We start from the raw sequence: 10,294 nt of genomic DNA, 5'->3' as shown, positions 1-10,294 counted from the left end.
ACTTTCAATTCTTTAAGTTAGGGCAATGCATGTCATCACCATTATAAAACAGAAAGTGCTGGAACAACTTGCATCTGTGGAGAGAGAAACAAAGTACACATTTCATGTCCAAAATGATTCTTTCAGAACAGGACCCATTTTCTGAGCACAAATAAAAAGAAAAAACTCCCTTATTCATTATTTGAAATTATACTAATTAAAAAGGAGAAACGAATACAAATAAAAAGAGAAAATGGCAATGAGAAAACTGAAAATCTTTTTGTACAATTTTTATTTCTACTGTAAATTGTGCACTTAGAAGCTATGTTAGCACTGTTAGCTCACATCACAGGAGAGAAAAGGTTCCTTAATTAGCATTCCAGTGCGTGCATACACAATCTATCACTGGCCTCACATTTAGTAAATATTCCAAAGTACTCCAGCATAGGAGTAGAGGAGAGATTTTCACTGGTCTCCCTCCTCCAGCATGGTTTTAATAATTGAAAATAGCTGGTAAGATGGTCAACACTATTGAATCATTGAAATGTTAGTGGAGGTGTTGTGCATCATCAGACTTTGTTTGAAATTTAAAAGCTTTTTTTAAGCCAGTGGAGAGACAATGGAATTTACAACTAATGTTTTTACATGAACACCAATAGTCAAAATTTGAGAGACCAGATCAAGCTTTTCATACAATTTCCATTGAGTAGTTGAAAGAAACGTTACCAGTTACCCAGATATGGGACAGGTCAGCTCAACCATAACTGATGGAAATCAGTGTCTTGAAGCAACTGCAGTAGTGGTAATGGGGCAATAAACTTGGATTAAAGCATGGACAAGCCATCCACTGTGACTTATGTGATAGATCTTACTACTTATATTTTTGGCCTCAAGTGATGCTTCGGGCAGATGCCTCATCTATCATCAAAAATTCCATGTCCAATATTTGTCCATTTTAGCAATTATGATAATAATTACCATTATTTTTGCAGTCCAATAGCTGAAAGATGCATTTTAATATAACATTATGGGACATTGGATAAATCTGTTTGCATTGTAGATGCAGAAAGGATTCCAATATCACATTAAAATTATATGTAATATAAAGTGTTTTACATTTATATAAAAAACAGCGTCAGTAAACTGGTATCAGCTTGGCTACCTTTTTAGTAGTCTTATTCATGGCTCTGAGGTTTTATGTTCAAGCTACCTAACTGTTAGAGTTTGCAACTTATTACATAGCTACCTTGTATTTACAGCTTGAAAATAAGCAATTCGGCCCAGCAGGTTGGGAACAGTGATTGCGCTTCACATGAGCACTCTCCGATCCTTGTTCCCTTTTATGTGCTTATCTAACATCCCACTAAGTATTGGGGCAACAGCATGACAGTGGCTTGTTACTGGACTTGTGACCTGGAGGTAAAAATCAGAAAATTGTGGAATAAATAATCAAGGCAGATAGCATCTTTAGAGAGGAAAACAGCATTAATGATGATCAGAAGGAAAGGTTCTATTAGTAATCTAGAGGCCTGGCTCTATCATCAAGAGTCACATGTTCAAATCCAAGCAGAGCAGCTGGGAAATTCAAATGCAATTAATTAAACAAATCAGAACAAAAAGCATGTAACCAATTAAAACTACCAATGTTTCCTTGTGTCCTTTAGAAGGAAACCCGCTGTCCTTATCCAGTCCGGCCTAGATGCAACCCCAGACGCATAGCAATGTGGTTAGCTTTTCACTGCTCCCTGAAATAGTCTAACAAGCCATTCACTTGTATTCCAGAAGGTGGCTCACTAAATTCTGAAGGACGATTAAGGAAGACGGAAAAAAAAAATGCTGGCTTTGCCAACAATTCCCATGAATGGATTTTAAAAGTCTACGTTTGTAACTCAACTGTTCCTTGTGGTAAGTTTAACATCCTAACCATTCTCTGGGTAAAGAAGTCTCCTGAATTCTGCATAATCAGTTATCAGTTTCTGTTTTACATTCATGCCACCGAATTCTGACCTATGTGTAGCCTGCAAAGCCCTTGCATAATTTTAAACACCATAATCAGATCACCTTTGATCTTCTCTTTCCTGTATCCTAATCCACATAGTTGATGAAGGATAGATCCAGATCCAGTCTTTACACGCTTGAAGTTACATTTTACAAACATATACCTCCTAATCCAACAACCATTTTGTGCCTAATTGGGGCGGGGGCAGTGAATGCTAGTTCATGTTGATCACCTGTCTACAATTAAATACAATTTAATGTACAGTTATCTCCCCTGCAGTTGTAATTTGAGGTTTTTCCAGTTTAGTGTTTTTCTATTACAACTGAGCAAGGATTCTATCGGCAAACAGTAGTGCAGGGCTGATATTGCATCGCTGCTCTTTAGATTTTAGCCAAACTAAGACTTCAACTAATTATAATTCAGTAAAGTATTAAAGAGCCTAATGATATTTTGAAAAAGGGTTCCAACACTACTAAACAAAGTAGTAATTGGTCTTACAGTTGATTGTGGAGCGCAGCTAGTAATGGGGTCGTAAAATTAATTGGGACAACACTCTTGCAGCATGAATTCAAATCTCATTCTATTTAAGACAATATATTCCGATGACGAGTGTTACAGAAGGCAAAGTACTGCGAATACTGGAATCAGAAATAGAAACCGAAAATGCTGTAATTACTGAGCATCTGTGGAGGGAGAAACGCAGCGAAAAGGGTTTCGAAAGGGGATTATAATGATCCAGTATTGTGGGTCCGCGAAGAGGGAAGTGCAGGGCGGTTTCTGTAGTGATCACTCATGCGGACGGGCCGGCTTTAGGGCCCCGGGCCAGGAATGTGGAGTCCTCAGCTTTGGACACATTCAGATAGTCGGGTGTCAGGGCGGTCTGAGGGAGCCTCTCCCAAAGAATCCAGTCAGTCCATCCCATAGAAGGTAATACATGCAAAAGGGGACTCCGACATAGCTGGGAATGGGGGTAACTGCTTCTTGGACGAATCCTTTGGATCTAGGATCAGTGTCAGATCTCAGTTGGAGGAGATTAGCTTCACACCAGAGGCTTCCCTGGGAAGGTCTGAGCAGGATTCCGCCCGGTCCTACAGCCACTCCGTCTCTCTGCTTCCGTGTTTTCCAGTCGTCTGCAGCCAATCTACCGAGCCTGCCATGATAAACTTTTCCTTTTTCGCTCGCTCAGCCTGTGTGGGAGGTTTCCTGTGTGGCTTAACTTCCGCCAAAATAGAGGAAGGATCCCGGAGACAGTTAAACAGAGCTGTGATACTGTCAGTGCAAAAAAAGGGTCCGTTTTCACCAGCAGCTTGGGACGCTGCTATTTGTCCTTCCTTTTAACTGACCCTTGTTTTTAAAATGGCAAAGCAGGAAGAATGTTACAGTTTAGTTTCTTTTTAAAAAAAAACACGAAGTCGACCATTTTTTGCCAACACTGACCAGCGGTACATGGCTTTTCACTGGAGCTGCCCCATTCTACTATACCATTTCACACATGGTTTTCTTGCATTTCGGCGCAACCGTGGGATGAAGGTGTGGGGATAGGGGGTGAAGATCGCTTTTATTTTCTCACCAGGTTATATCTCCCTGTTCCCACTATAAATTTTCTCCCGTGTCCTCCGCCCAACTCTGTCTGGGTGGCCACCTGCTATTTCCGTCCTTACTTACTTTTATATTCTGTCAATTTTCCTTTCAGCCGAATTCTCGTGTGCGTTTGCCGTGTCCTGTGGCTTACCGCGCTGAAGGGATGAGCTGGATGTCTAAGCAATGCCACTCAACTATTGCACGCGTGCAACAAAAGCCCAAACTATAAGGAGACAAACAGGAGGCTGGAAGAACACAGCAAGCCAGACTATAAATTGCTGCTGCTTTTAGATTTACAGTGTGGAAACAGGCCCTTCGGCCCAACAAGTCCACAACGACCCTCCGAGGAGCAACCCACCCAGACACATTCCCTGACATTTACGTCTTCACCTAACACTACGGGCAATTTAGCATGGCCAGTTCACCTAACCTGCACATTTTTGGAATGTGGGAGCTGGGGAAGTATCTGATCATTTACTTGACCCTTCCGGGATGGGAACCCTCCCAAGTGGAAACTGACAAGACACGTGTTTGTGCGCTCGATATTTTGCTAATCGACCTGCTCAGCGATCGTACTGTTGGTGTGTTTTCAGATACTGAGCCAACATGCCACCGCCCAAATCCTTCAGGTAGCACCTCTCAATCGGAGCTAACTCGCCGGTGATCAGACTGTGTGACTGTCGATCTTGTGTGTGACTGCCGCGTGTAAAAGCTGTTACAATGTTACCTTGTGGAGTTCCGGGGAAGCAGAGCTGCACCCGGCAGCAGTATGGAAACCCACGCTGATTATCGTTCGAGAGTGCTGTCGAAGACATTCAATCCAGTTCCTTTATCGCATTTTGTGTTGAGCGAAGGATGTGCTTCAACCAGAGTTACGCAGGGAAATCTCCCACACAAAATCAATCGACACATCTTTAATTTCTAAAATAAATTGGAGCCACGACCAGAAAAGGAGGAACCCCCATCTGTACAACGCTGATCGTAACTTCGAGGCATTCCAGAGCGTTTCACAGCCAACACTTACATAATGTAATAACTCGCGGTGTAGGAAATTTATACAAAGCAGGATCCCATAAACATCAATGATCTGAATACCCAACTAGTCTGTTTTAAGTGGTTCTGGTTGAGGGATAATTGGCTGAGGCCGGGAGCATTCTGTGCTCTTATTTAAAATAGTGCCATGTCGTCATTTGGCTACACCTGCAGGTGTTGCTGGATCTGCTGAGTACCTCTACCATTTTCTGTTTCGAACATTGACTAAAATGCTCTGGTGGGAAGATGGAATGAAATTCATGTCTTGCACGTGTTACACTGGTCATTATACTTTACCATGTTTCCAGTTACATGGAATTTTGCATCCTAAGATGGCATCCTGAAGTATGCTAAGAAAGAATGATCTGCATTTGTTTCGTACTTAATCAACAACTTGTTTTTTTTTGTATTGAATACTCTTAAGTTGTTTTACAGAGGCAAAACCAGACAGAAGATAAGGATATTGGGTGACAAAATGCTGAGTGAAGAGGTACATTTTAAATTAAATATGTAAATGAACCAATGCCATTTTTAGAATGTTTGTATGGTATAAACTGGCATGGAAAAATAATTACATAATCTTTATAAAGAAGTTCTCTCTCCTATGTGGAACATGTATGGTTTCCCCTAGTATTTCTGAAGGTGTTATTTCCAGTTGGGATAGCATACCGGGACTGGAAAATGGGCCACGCTCTTGGTACCTCTCTAAAGCAGTGATTCACCATCCATTAGTTTGCACAATGAGTCTCAGCGGGTCACTTTACAACAGAGAACATCATGGGAACTTTTGATTCTATTCTGAACTAACATCTTACATGGTGCTCAACCTTAAAGACTAGAAGATCCCTGGCTTGTGCGAAACAAAAATAAATGGAATGCAGTTGCTGGGAATCAGAAGCAGAAAAAACACAAATTTCTGGAAAAACTCAATAGATCTGGCAGCATCTACTGAGAGAAATCAGCGTTGACATTTTGGGTCCAGTGACCATTCTTCAGATACTGGCAGATCTGCTGAGTTTTTCCAGCAATTTCTGTCCTGGTTTGGCCTATATCTAGCCAGGCCATAGAGTCATAGAGATGTATAACTGTTAGATTGTTAGGAATTTGTTCAAGGTGCCCATTCTAAATTATTTTCTAGTAACTCCTGATAATAAGAGTCCTTTTATGGGTTTTGGAAAGAACAGAGTTGGCTTTGGATTTGTTGGCCTGGAGAAGAATGGCTATTGAAATTGCAGCTTGTATATACTGAACCAGGCTCGAGCAGAAAAGGTATGAAACAATTTTGTCTTTAAAAATATCAAGGCTCCTGCTGCTGATCACTGTCCTGATGGATAAGTATGTAGGTGAACATCAAATGAAAACAGGAAGAGGTTCTGAAACCCACCGTGATTTAGTAATCCCAGTGATACTGGCTGTCTGGTCTCACATGTGAAGTCCAGGCTCCCTGGTGAGCTTCTGAAGTGTGGGGATGCAGGACATTGCTTGTGGTTCTATTGATACAAACACTGGTGGAGAATTGGGATCTAATTTGGCATGTGTTATGTCTCTCTTTTTCCTCCCTGCCCCACATTCCAGAATTTCCTGACACATGCTTCCACTCTTTACATGCAGTTGCCACATGTAGAATTGTACCCCAACAAAAATCAGGCATTTCAGGAGTGAAAAGAATGTTTAAAGAAACAAATGCAAAGAAGGTCCATGCAGAATAAGTTGGTTAAGGCACAGAAAACAATAGATAGTTGTTGATTAACATTTTTCAGAATGGTGAACACTGAAAAATCATATTCCCAACATGAGTTGAACACTTGCAACTGAATAAAGAAACTGTTTGATGTCCAAAATGCAATTAATTAAATAAAGAATTTAGATTTTTCTACTTTGCCCTAGAAATGGGCCTCAGAACAACACTGGAAAAGAGAAAGTGAGGACTGCAGATGCTGGCGATCAGAGTTGAGTGTGGTGCTGGAAAAGCACAGCTGGTCAGGCAGCATCGTGGAGCAGGAGAATCAACTTTTCAAGCATAAACTCTCCATCAGAACAACACTGCACACTGCACATTTGAGACATATTTTACCATTAACACCATCAGCCATTCTGTGACCTATCTGTGTGTTCACAAACTTTGTATATCTTTGATTTGAAGGCTTATTCTCACTAGAAACCGAATCAAGACATCCAGAAGTAATTTCAGGTGAAAGTCTTTCAACAATGGGAATTCATGGAAATAATGAAATCCAGAGGTCTGAACTGAATTTCAACTCAGTTCCAGAAATTAAGGCTCATGTCTAACACATTGCTTTACACAATTAGAGGAGAAATTTAATTTTAGCATGTCTGGTGGTAAAATGTTGTGATTGCTGTGATCAAAATGGTTCCTACCTTTGCTTACATAAAACATTTGCTACAGTTCACAGCTATTCATTTTATGTGAAGGGTTTTGTAACGTTTCAAGAGACTTATCACTCTACCATATAAATTGAAGCATTTCTTTGAAATTATTTGCTTATTTTGATGCCAAAACAGAGGTTACTGCATAGATAATTATTAAATTCACATTGTTAACACTAAATAAAACTTATGCAAAAGACACAAACTTAATGTCTCTAAGAAACAGCATCAAAAATCAATGGTGCCATGTCAAAGATTTCAAATTAGATCCAGCTTCAAGCTGAAAAAATTACTCATGATGTGGTTGTCGTAAAATTTATTTAAGATACTTATTGTATGACTGGATGCCCTTTGGTGGCCAGCTTTATATAAACCACAGATCCTCAGTGTGCAGCCTCCAGTCTAAAATCAGACAATGCTGTTCATGCTGCTTCAAATCCCTTTAAAGCCAAGCAAGTAGTTTGTCTAGTATTAATGGCTTTGCCTTCAGCTGTTTAGGGTTCTAAGTTCTGCATTTCCCTCCTTAACCCTCTCCACATCTGTTTTTCACTCCTTCAGGACACTCCTTAAAACCAATCTCTTTGACCCAGGGCTGAAAATGTGTTGCTGGAAAAGCACAGCAGGTCATGCTGCATCCAAGGAGCAGGCGAATCGATGTTTCGGGCATGAGCCCTTCTTCAGGAATGAGGAAAGTGTGCCAAGCAGGCTAAGATAAAAGGTAGGGAGGAGGGACTTGGGGGAGGGGCATTGGAAATGCGATAGGTGAAAGGAGGTTAAGGTGAGGGTGAGGGGTCCAAGGACCTGCATGTCCTTGGTGTAGTGGGAGGGGGAGTTGAAGTGTTGAGCCATGGGGTGGTTGGGTTGGTTGGTCCGGGTGTCCCAGAGGTGTTCTCTGAAACGTTCCGCAAGTAGGCGGCCTGTCTCCCCAATGTAGAGGAGGCCACATCGGGTGCAGCGGATGCAGTAAATGATGTGTGTGGAGGTGCAGGTGAATTTGTGGCGGATATGGAAGGATCCCTTGGGGCCTTGGAGGGAAGTAAGGGGGGGGGAGGTGTGGGCACAAGCTTTGCATTTCTTGCAGTTGCAGGGGAAGGTGCATTCCTTCCTGAAGACGGGTTCATGCCCGAACAGTCGATTCTCCTGCTACTTGGATGCTGCCTGACCTGCGCTTTTCCAGCAACACATTTTTCAGCTCTGATCCCCAGCATCTGCAGTCCTCACTTTCTCTTTGACTCAGGGTTTGGACATCTGTCCTATCTACTTTTGTTGATCGGTTTCAAACATCTGCAGAAAGTTGGTGATGTTTTTGCTCGGTTAACACTGCTGTCTTTGGGCATTTAGCTATTTAGATGACATTGTTTAATTTGCCCACAATGTGCAGATTGATTTGCTCTGCTACAACTTCTATCTGTTCCCACCCAGCTTTGGGCCACTAGATGCACAGTTCACCTTCCAGTCCTCCAGCTGCTCCTTCCTCGCCAAGCACAGCTTCGACTTCCAGAAGGCATGGTAAGTAAGTTCGCGGGTAACAAGAAATTGCTAGTCTAGTGGACAGTGAAGAAGGTTATCTAAGATTACAAAGAGGTCTTGATCACTTGGGTCGATGGGTAAAATGTGACATGAATTTAATTTGGATAAATGTGAAGTATTGCATTTTGGTAAAAGAAACCAGGGCAGGAATTACATAATTCAAAAAAGGGCCTTGGGTAGAACTGAAGAACAGAGAAACCTAAGGGTTCAGGTACATAATTTTTTGAAGTTTGCATTGCATGTGAGGAGAGTGATTAGGAAGGCATCTCGCACACTTGGCTTGCATTGCTCAAACCTTTGAGTATAGAAGTTGAGATGTCATAATGAGGTTGTACGGATAGTGGTGAGGCTATAGGAAAGGTATTATTAAACTGGAGAGGGTTTAGAAGAGATTTACCAGGATGTTGCCAGGAATGGAAGGTTTGAGTTATGAGGAGAGGCTGGATAGGCTGGGACCTTTTTCACTGAAGCATCAGAGTTTAAGAGGTGACCTTATAGAGCTTTATAAAATCATGAGAGATATAAATAAGATGAATGGCAAGTGTCTTTTCCTTATGGTGGAGGATTTCAAGACCAGGGGGTATATTTTTTTAAGGAGATCGGGGGGAGAATTTAAAAACTTATAAAAGGCCTTTTTTTACACAGTGTGTGATTGGTATGTGGAATGAAATTCCAGAGGAAATTGTGGATGCGGGTACAGTTACAACATTTAAAAGGTAAGTACATGAATAAGAAATGTTTGGAGGGATATGAGTCAAGCACAAGGCAGTAGGACGAGTTTAGTTTGGGATTATGGTCAACATGGACGGTTGGACTGCAGGATCTGTATCAATGTTGAATGGCTCCATAACTCTCTGACTCCACAGCATGATTGTAAGATAGTTCTGAAGTAACATAGCTCTGGAATTATCATGTGTAATATTAACATACAAGTACAACAAGCATTGATAATCTCAGATCATAATTTCTTAGTTAATTTAATTAAATTCAAAGACCTGGTATTTCCAGAGAAAGTATGCCTTACCATATTTAACTTAAAAATGTCTACTCTTACCCTTTCTCCAAATGGAAGAAAGTGAGGACTGCAGATGCTGGGGAGTCATAGTTGAAAAGTGTGGTGCTGGAAAAGCAGAACAGGTCAGGCAGTATCTGAAGAACAGAAGAGTTGACGTTTTGGGCATAAGCCCTTTATCAGGAGCTTATGCCTGAAACATTGATACTCCTTCCTCCAAATGGTTCAATCAAGTGCTGAAGCAAAACAGCTGAGCCACCTAATATTTGAATGGCTTTTCTCATTCTGTTGTCCCGCCATTTTCATGTAGTGTCTTCCTCCACCTCACCTCTCCCTGTCCCCAACCCACTATCTCTTGCCATTGGGTATGCATCCAGAAAATTGACATTTTTATACATAACAGTGTATCAATTACTTTCCACGCCCACCACCATCCCCACCATTTTTCACCCTAGCACTCGGACGTAGATAGGAAACTTGTAAATATTACTTTATATACTGCTTTCAGCTTTGGGGCCAGTGTAAAAAATAAAAAAAATCCCAAAATAATGACAAATGACCAGTACTGTACTTTATAGCCCTACAATTGGGTTCTCCGGCACTGTTGAGTCAACAGTGAATGGAACAAAATACTTAACTTGGTCAAGGATGCCATTGGTTTCTTTCGGGGGAATGGGACCTGGGACAGAGTCATAGAGTCATAGAAATGTACAGCATGGAAACAGACCCTTCGGTCCAACCTGTCCATGCCGACCAGATATCCTAACCTAATC

The 10,294-nt window shown here is 41.4% G+C and overlaps 2 long non-coding RNA genes across 3 annotated transcripts in view; one reads left to right on the top strand and one right to left on the bottom strand.

Annotated features, from left to right (window-relative positions):
* Positions 1 to 254: 254 nt before the first annotated feature.
* On the bottom strand, positions 255 to 4,365 carry LOC122557219. Its single transcript, XR_006313773.1, has 2 exons — positions 4,287 to 4,365; positions 255 to 1,392 (listed from the first exon to the last, which is right to left on the bottom strand). It is a non-coding gene; the product is annotated as an uncharacterized LOC122557219 (long non-coding RNA).
* Positions 2,709 to 10,294, top strand: part of LOC122557218 — a 15,720-nt gene continuing 8,134 nt past the window's right edge. For both annotated transcript variants that reach the window (XR_006313772.1, XR_006313771.1), the window contains exons 1-3: positions 2,709 to 3,551; positions 3,672 to 5,081; positions 8,402 to 8,488. This is a non-coding gene — a long non-coding RNA (uncharacterized LOC122557218). The remainder of the gene's footprint in view (positions 3,552 to 3,671; positions 5,082 to 8,401; positions 8,489 to 10,294) is intronic.

Source organism: Chiloscyllium plagiosum, chromosome 15 (assembly GCF_004010195.1).
Source record: "Chiloscyllium plagiosum isolate BGI_BamShark_2017 chromosome 15, ASM401019v2, whole genome shotgun sequence".
Lineage (NCBI taxonomy): Eukaryota > Metazoa > Chordata > Chondrichthyes > Orectolobiformes > Hemiscylliidae > Chiloscyllium > Chiloscyllium plagiosum.
Note: the sequence above shows the minus strand (reverse complement) of the source record. Positions and strands in the feature narration are given on the sequence as shown.